The 9,117-nt window shown below is 38.1% G+C and overlaps 1 protein-coding gene across 1 annotated transcript in view; it reads left to right on the top strand.

Annotated features, from left to right (window-relative positions):
* The first annotated feature begins 6,883 nt into the window (after positions 1-6,883).
* The window catches only part of prdm10 (PR domain containing 10), a 45,384-nt gene continuing 43,150 nt past the window's right edge, over positions 6,884-9,117 (top strand). The window contains 1 exon segment of the mRNA XM_062060866.1: positions 6,884-7,012. The gene's annotated coding sequence lies outside the window, so the exon portion shown is untranslated.

Here is a 9,117-nt window from a genome sequence, read left to right as displayed (position 1 = left end):
GGCAGGCTGCTCCGCCACTGCTGCCCCCTCCCTCCCTCCGCCGGAGACACCGCGGTGCTGCGAGCGCGGCGCCCCCTGGTGGCAGACAGCGGTACCTGCAGGTGAAACATGACGACGTCACAGTAAACAATAAAGGGATTGCGATGAGAACAATCAAAGTTGTATGAACGTCACTCAAACTGTGCTCATTTGGAGCTAGTAGATGTTACAAAAAATCCAGAAGAGGATTACATATGTTATTATATATTATTTAAATTATTTGTGAATACTTTTGAATGGTAAATATTAATTGGATTTCCATCCAGCCATCCATTTTCTACCGCTTATTCCCTTCGGGGTCGCGGGGGGCGCTGGAGCCTATCTCAGCTACAATCGGGCGGAAGGCGGGGTACACCCAGGACAAGTCGCCACGTCATCGCAGGGCCAACACAGATAGACAGACAACATTCACACTCACATTCACACTTAAAAACATTATTTACAAAAAGAAACGTACATTATTGAGTTGATCATTGTTGTAAATATAACTGAAATATGTGCTATATTCTGTTAGCAAAATAAAAAGAAAAAAATGTACTTTCTTTACTTTGATTTCAGATATCTAATCTGTCTTGGTCATAATCACATTTTAAATTATATATATATATATATATATATATATATATATATATATATATATATATATATATATATATATATATATATATATATATATATATATATATATATATATATATAGCCTGAATTTAAACTTTTGAATATTTAACTTTTTTACTTTTTATACTTTTTTCAGATTTGTATGATAATATGTTTATGAATAAATTGGTCAGAAGGTGTTCTGATTGTAATATATATATATATATATATATATATATATATATATATATATATATATATATATATATATATATATATATATATATATATATATATATATATATATAGATATAGATATAGATATAGATATAGATATGTATGAGTGTGAATGTTGTCTGTCTATCTGTGTTGGCCCTGTGATGAGTTGGTGACTTGTCCAGGGTGTACCCCGCCTTCCGCCCGAATGCAGCTGAGATAGGCTCCAGCACCCCCCGCGACCCCGGAAGGGACAAGCGGTAGAAAATGGATGGATGGATGGATAGATTGCGATGAAAACAATCAAAGTTGTAAAAACGTCACCCAAACTGTGTTCATTTGGAGCTAGTAGATATTAACAAAAAATCCTGAATATTTATGTCTGTAGAGAAATACATATAGTATTATATATTATTTAAATTATTTTTGAATAATTTTGAATGTTAAATAATAACTGGATTTTTTGGATTAAAAACATTTTTTACAAAGAGAAACGTAAATTATTTCGTTTTTAATTCTTGTAAATATAACTAAAATATGTTCTATTTTCTGTTAGCAAAAAATATATATATATATATATATATATATATATATATATATATATATATATATATATATATATATATATATATATATATATATATATATATATATATATATATATATATATATATATATATATATATATATATATATATATATATATATTGCTTAAATTTAAACTTTTTAAAATGTAACTTTTTTACCTGCGAGTGAATGAACGTTATCTTGATTTCTGTCTTGGTCATGATCACATTTCAAAAGATTATTTTTGTGTTAATATTTTTATTTTGTATGGTATTTCACTAGTGCGAATATAACTAATATATGAGCTGCATTAATTACAATAAGCAAAGCAACCTGCCGACAAGAGCTGAAATTTTAGGTTACTCTGATTGAGCAGTTCTTGACTAGTTGGTACATTTTGAGTGTGGCATAGATGTGTGCATGACAAAAAAAAGTCCCAAGGATAGACCAGTTCTGAACCACTAAGTTAGAAAATTTACTTTTTAAATACCGTTAAAAAATAATAATAATAATTGTGGTATGGCAACATTTCCCCATTTCAAATGTACTTTCTAGCATGCAAAATTGTACTTAGTGGTGAAGTGAATTAATTAACTCATAGCATGTTTTGCTTATGGTGAAGATTTCCATAAATTCTTTTTTTAATTTTTTCAAAAAGATTCGAATTAGCTAGTTTTTCTCCTCTTTTTTTCGGTTGAATTTTGAATTTTAAAGAGTCAAAATTGAAGATAAACTATGTTTCAAAATGTAATTGTCATTTTTTTCGTGTTTTCTCCTCTTTTAAACCGTTCAATTAAGTGTAAATATCATTAATTATTAATAATAACATAGAGTTAAAGGTAAATTGAGCAAATTGGCTATTTCTGGCAATTTATTTAAGTGTGTATCAAACTGGTAGCCCTTCACATTAATCAGTACCCAAGAAGTAGCTCTTGGTTTCAAAAAGGTTGGTGACCCATGATCTAAATAATTTAGTCAAAATCTGTAAAATGACGATATTTTTCCGCAAAAAGTTTCATGAAAATTTCTGTAAATATAATGGTTTTGATCATTATTTGGTTTACAATGTTTTACTTTAATTTTATGGTTTTCGTTTGGCAGCCGTAGCTGCCAGTAGATGAACGTTTTTTTTACAGATTTTTTTTTTATAGTGTAGCTGTATGTATTTATTTTGAAAATATGTAAGACAGCTTTATTTGTATTTTCTTGTTAACATATCCGTAATATATTGTTATTGAAATAAAGTTGCCCTATGTCATGTTATATGAATTTGGCATATTCGGCTGCAAAATTGTCCAACAAGAAGTTCACGTGCAAGTTTAACAACAAGAAAAAGAGTCAAAGCAGCACTTGTCTGATATTGCTTTAGTGCTATCTCCAAATTGTCTCCACTCGCTTTACACTGGGAAGGCCAATGGTTGTAGAAAGTACAAAGTAATTTAATACACTTTTAAGAAGAACCAAATGTTGAAACCGTGAGTCAGGATGGTGTGTGGAAAAGCTAAATGCCTGTGTCAGTCTCCCACATAATAAAAATGTTAAAGCATCAAATTGAAACAAAGTTCTACTAAATGGTGGCATTGCATACTGGATTTACCATCGACTGGTGATTTTGATTGGCTAATCCAAAAAGTCTCTGACAGTAAAAAAGACTGACAATGTTCTATTAAAAACAAAATTGTTGGACTTTGAAATTTCATGAGTTGTTAGGTCATTCAAACTAATTGGTTTGAGAAATCAGTGAATGCCTTGGCAGAAAATACCACCTGATTAAATGTAAAACTACAAAGAGCTGAATCCTTAAAGGCCTACTGAAATGAATTTTTTTTAATTCAAACGGGGATAGCAGATCCATTCTATGTGTCATACTTGATCATTTCGCGATATTGCCATATTTTTGCTGAAAGGATTTAGTATAGAACAACAACGATAAAGTTCGCAACTTTTGGTCGCTGATAAAAAAAAAGCCTTGCCTGTACCGGAAGTAGCGTGACGTCACAGGTTGTGGAGCGCCTCACATCTGCACATTGTTTACAATCACGGCCACAAGCAGCGAGAACGACTCGGACCGAGAAAGCGACGATTACCCCATTAATTTGAGCGAGGATGAAAGATACGTGGATGAGGAAAGTGAGAGTGAAAGATTAGAGGGCAGTGGAAGCGATTCAGATAGGGAAGATGCTGTGAGAGGCGGGTGGGACCTGATATTCAGCTGGGAATGACTAAAACAGTAAATAAACACAAGACATATATATACTCTATTAGCCACAACACAACCAGGCTTATATTTAAAATGTATGTACACCTTGGCACACCATTATCATAATTTCATGACCCAAGCAAAACACTTTTTACACTTTTATGCTGAAATAAATACACCTACAACATATTAAATAAAAACATAGAAAAAACTACCAGCAGCGGTAAAGTTTAAATCCATGAATGAAAGAAGAAAGTGAATGAATGCTTATAACTGAATACATTTACAAATGTATCCAAATGTTTTTTATTTTTTTATTGTGTTTTTTTATGAATTAAGTAATGTTTATGACAACCTTTTTCCAAAACACAATATAGAATGTGAGATATAACAGGATATTGCATACGTTTATCATTTTTTTCAAAACACTTACAAAAAAGTGGGACCCCAAAAATTTACTGTGGGACCCCATTTTTATGACTTGATGGGTCCCTGGGACCCCATTTTGAAAATTCCTAGCGCCAACACTGCTGTCAACAGAGGAGAAAAAATGCTTTATTTAAATAAATATATTATTTATAAGGGCAGCACGGTGGCAGAGGGGTTAGTGCGTCTGCCTCACAATACGAAGGTCCTGAGTAGTCGTGAGTTCAATCCCGGCCTCTGGATCTTTCTGTGTGGAGTTTGCATGTTCTCCCCGTGACTGCGTGGGTTCCCTCCGGGTACTCCGGCTTCCTCCCACCTCCAAAGACATGCACCTGGGGATAGGTTGATTGGCAACACTAAATTGGCCCTAGTGTGTGAATGTGAGTGTGAATATTGTTTGTCTATCTGTGTTGGCCCTGTGATGAGGTGGCGACTTGTCCAGGGTGTACCCCGCCTCCCGCCCGATTGTAGCTGAGATAGGCTCCAGCGCCCCCCGCGACCCCGAAGGGAATAAGCGGTAGAAAATGGATGGATGGATGGATATTATTTATAAAGCAAGTTTGAGTATCATTGGAAAATGTTCACCTGGTCCCGGCCTTGGCGTGATTAGTAAAGTGCAATTTAAAATTTCCCGCGAAATATTCTGCTGAAAATGTCTCGGTACGATGACGTTTGCGCGTGACGTCACGGATTGTGCGGACATATTGGGACAGCATTGTGGCCAGCTATTAAGTCGTCTGTTTTCATCGCAAAATTCCACAGTATTCTGGACATCTGTGTTGGTGAATCTTTTCCAATTTGTTTAATGAACAATGAAGACAGCAAAGAAGAAAGCTGTAGGTGGGAAGCGGTGTATTAGCGGCCGGCTGCAGCAACACAACCAGGAGGACTTTGAGTTGGATAACAGACGCGCTACCGTGAGTACGCAGCTTTGGCTTCCAAACATTTGATGGCTTGCCCGTACGTGCGTGCCGCTATGTGCATGTCACGTACGTAACTTTGGGGAAATATATGTGCTGGATGAACTTTGCGGAGGTGAACGGTACTTTGGGCTGTGGGATTGAGTGTGTTGTGCGGGTGTTTGATTTGTATTGGTGGGTTGTATGGACGGGAGGGGGAGGTGTTTGTTGTGTGGCATATTAAATATAAGCCTGGTTGTGTTGTGGCTAATAGAGTATATATATGTCTTGTGTTTATTTACTGTTTTAGTCATTCCCAGCTGAATATCAGGTCCCACCCGCCTCTCACAGCATCTTCCCTATCTGAATCGCTTCCACTGCCCTCTAATCCTTCACTCTCACTTTCCTCATCCACAAATCTTTCATCCTCGCTCAAATGAATGGGGTAATCGTCGCTTTCTCGGTCCGAGTCGCTCTCGCTGCTGGTGGCCATGATTGTAAACAATGTGCAGATGTGAGGCGCTCCACAACCTGTGACGTCACGCTACTTCCGGTACAGGCAAGGCTTTTTTTATCAGCGACCAAAAGTTGCAAACTTTATCGTCGATGTTCTCTACTAAATCCTTTCAGCAAAAATATGGCAATATCGCGAAATGATCAAGTATGACACATAGAATGGACCTGCTATCCCTGTTTAAATAAGAAAATCTCATTTCAGTAGGCCTTTAAGAGTGTGCTTGTGCCTCATGGAGTACTTTTTCCCCCCCATTAGTCACATTTTCATCTCCACAGGAGGATGTTCCCTGATGCAGAGGCCTCCGGCTGTATTGAACATCATGCTCAAACTGTCAGGGGTAAATTGCTATTGCAATATCACTGGAGGGGGCGGGGGGCATGTAAACCAGATGTTTTATGTTTTCACCACAATGCCAAGCATGTCAGGGAAATGACATTCCTGTCTCTTGTTTACTTGTTTGTTGCCTATGTTTACATTGTTTAGTTTTGGCGTCCTCTAGTGGCAGATGTAAGTAGTCATAAATTCAGTCTGTAACATACACTGTCAGTGTGTTTTGGTCATGGGATTTCTTTTCATGAATGGAAATTGATCAAACCAAAAAAAACGACTACTTTATTTTAATTTAATTTAAAAAAAAAAAAGACAAACAAAGCGTGTTTTCTTTGTTTATTTATGGAAACAGACAATTTTAAGTAAAAAGGCAAATAGATTAAAAAAAAAAATACAACATGTATAAAAAGTTAAATATATATATATATATATATATATATATATGTGTGTATATATTAAAAATACACATATATAAAAACTGGGCTTATATAAAACAACCTTAATTCTTCCAATAAGGATTTCTTACTGGCGAGTCCGCAGTTCTGGCTTGAAAACCACTATTTACGGCTGTACTGCTTAAAAAAAGTGCCACTTCCGGTTTGGGCCTGTCTTTAATCGCTACCAGTTTTTGTTGATATTTGCGTAGAGATCTCTGTAGATGAAAGCCTTCGTTCTGTCATGTCTAAAATAATTATGTGTAGGGCTCCAAAGACATTTTAGCCAGAGTCACAGGCACACGGCTACCGTAGTAATTATCCCCGCTTTTAGTTTCAAAAAAACAAAAAAAAACTTCCGGTGTCTGCAAACGAAAAGAAAACATCCCTTTGATGCATTTCCGTTTCTGTTTACTGGGGATTTGAATTTTGTTAAATCAAATGAAAATCAATATATTTTTTATATCTTTGACGCCAATAAAAGAGAACGCTTTGTTTGTTTCTCATTTAAAAGGAAATTCAAATAAACAAATCGTGTTTTGTTTTTCAATTTCCATTTATGAAAAGAAAATTCACTGACAAAAATACACTGAGCTACTACCATAATTTTTAATGCCATACGCGATGATCCACAGTTCAGGTGTTGTCTTTAAATCCACTTTGGTGGTTAGCTGGTCGCTGGGGGGGTAAAAAAATGTCCACCAATCACAAGGCAAAACACTGTCCGTTGCTGGGCAGATTACAGTAATTTATGCAATACAGCCGTCGCTGCAGCTACCATTCTGAGGTAAGAACAGCTTGAAGTTTCTCAACCAAATGCCTTAATTGCAACAATTTACTCATGCTAGTCGTTTCGTACTAATATTAAGTCATCTTCCTGATCTTATAAGGCGAACGTTCGCCGGCTTTTAGCATCGTAAGCTCGCGTTGTAGTCCCACCCAAGATGGAGGCTCCGTCTTCCTTGTTCGAGCTCGCCTTGCAGGCTGGACTCAACTAGCATGAGGGACGGGTGGGTCGGCCGAAATAACTCAACTATTTTGCGTTTAATGCGCTCTTTTGTCGGGAATGTCGACATGTAGACGACGATGTAAGAGCCGACATGATATGTTTTGTGGCTGGGCCGGCCTTACAATGTCACTATAAGGCCGAAATGCTAACGTTGCTGCTCACCGGGTGCCCGCCTTCCTACGCCGCTATGTAGTTGTGGTATGGTCCGTTTGGGAGCGACAACCTGTCGGGTTAAGACGGGGGTAAACCTGATTATCGATCAGGCTGCGGTTGAATCGCTACATTTATTCGTCAGGTGGTGGTTCTTACACGGGAACGACAGTGTCCACATGTGCGTGTATTTGGGCTCGGTTTCCCCCGGCGGCCTGGCCGGCGAACGTTAGCCGCCTTGTGCGCACTGTACCCCCGCCGAGAAGTGGCGAGTTAACGCTCGGTGGAGCATTCTGCTGCTGCATGCTTGTGTTGACAACCCGCGTAGCTCCACGAATACCTCTTGGAGCTGACCTGGTTGTTTGAATTAAGTTGGAATAAACTGAATTGATCAGTAAAACAAAATAACAATGTTCTTATTAGAGATGGGGTTTATGGGTCGGATAAGGAGCCGGATCTTGAAGAGCCGTTCAAAAGACTGGTTCTTTTTTTAATTATCAACTATGACAGTGGTTCTTAAAGGCCTACTGAAATGATTTTTTTAAATTTAAACGGGGATAGCAGATCCATTCTACGTGTCATACTTGATCATTTCGCGATATTGCCATATTTTTGCTGAAAGGATTTAGTAGAGAACATCGACGATAAAGTTCGCAACTTTTGGTCGCTGATAAAAAAGCCTTGCCTGTACCGGAAGTAGCGTGACGTCGCAGGTTGAAGGGCTCCTCACATTTCCCCAGTGTTTACACCAGCAGCGAGACCGATTCGGACCAAGAAAGCGACGATTACCCCATTAATTTGACCGAGGATGAAAGATTTGTGGATGAGGAACGTGAGAGTGAAGGACTAGAGTGCAGTGCAGGACGTATCTTTTTTCGCTCTGACCGTAACTTAGGTACAAGCTGGCTCATTGGATTCCACACTTTCTCCTTTTTCTATTGTGGATCACGGATTTGTATTTTAAACCACCTCGGATACTATATCCTCTTGAAAATGAGAGTCGAGAACGCGAAATGGACATTCACAGTGACTTTTATCTCCACGACAATACATCGGCAAAGCACTTTAGCTACGGAGCTAACGTGATAGCATCGGGCTTAACTGCAGATAGAAACAAAAGAAATAAACCCCTGACTGGAAGGATAGACAGAAAATCAACAATACTATTAAACCATGGACATGTAACTACACGGTTAATGCTTTCCAGCCTGGCAAAGCTTAACAATGCTGTTGCTAACGATGCCATTGAAGCTAACTTAGCTACGGGACCTCACAGAGCTATGCTAAAAACATTAGCTATCCACCTACGCCAGCCAGCCCTCATCTGCTCATCAACACCCGTGCTCACCTGCGTTCCAGCGATCGACGGAGCGACGAAGGACTTCACCCGATCATCGATGCGGTCGGCGGCTAGCATCGGATAGCGCGTCTGCTATCCAAGTCAAAGTCCTCCTGGTTGATCCCACCTACAGCTTTCTTCTTTGCAGTCTTCATTGTTCATTAAACAAATTGCAAAAGATTCACCAACACAGATGTCCAGAATACTGTGGAATTTTGCGATGAAAACAGAGCTTTTTGTATTGGATTCAATGGTGTCCGAATACTTCCGTTTCAACCATTGACGTCACGCGCATACGTCATCATACATAGACGTTTTCAACCGGAAGTTTAGCGGGAAATTTAAAATGTCACTTTATAAGTTAACCCGGCCGTATTGGCATGTGTTGCAATGT

This window comes from Entelurus aequoreus, linkage group LG10, assembly GCF_033978785.1.
Source record: "Entelurus aequoreus isolate RoL-2023_Sb linkage group LG10, RoL_Eaeq_v1.1, whole genome shotgun sequence".
Lineage (NCBI taxonomy): Eukaryota > Metazoa > Chordata > Actinopteri > Syngnathiformes > Syngnathidae > Entelurus > Entelurus aequoreus.
The sequence above is the reverse complement of the archived record's forward strand: the minus strand, read 5'-3'. Positions and strand labels throughout refer to the sequence as shown.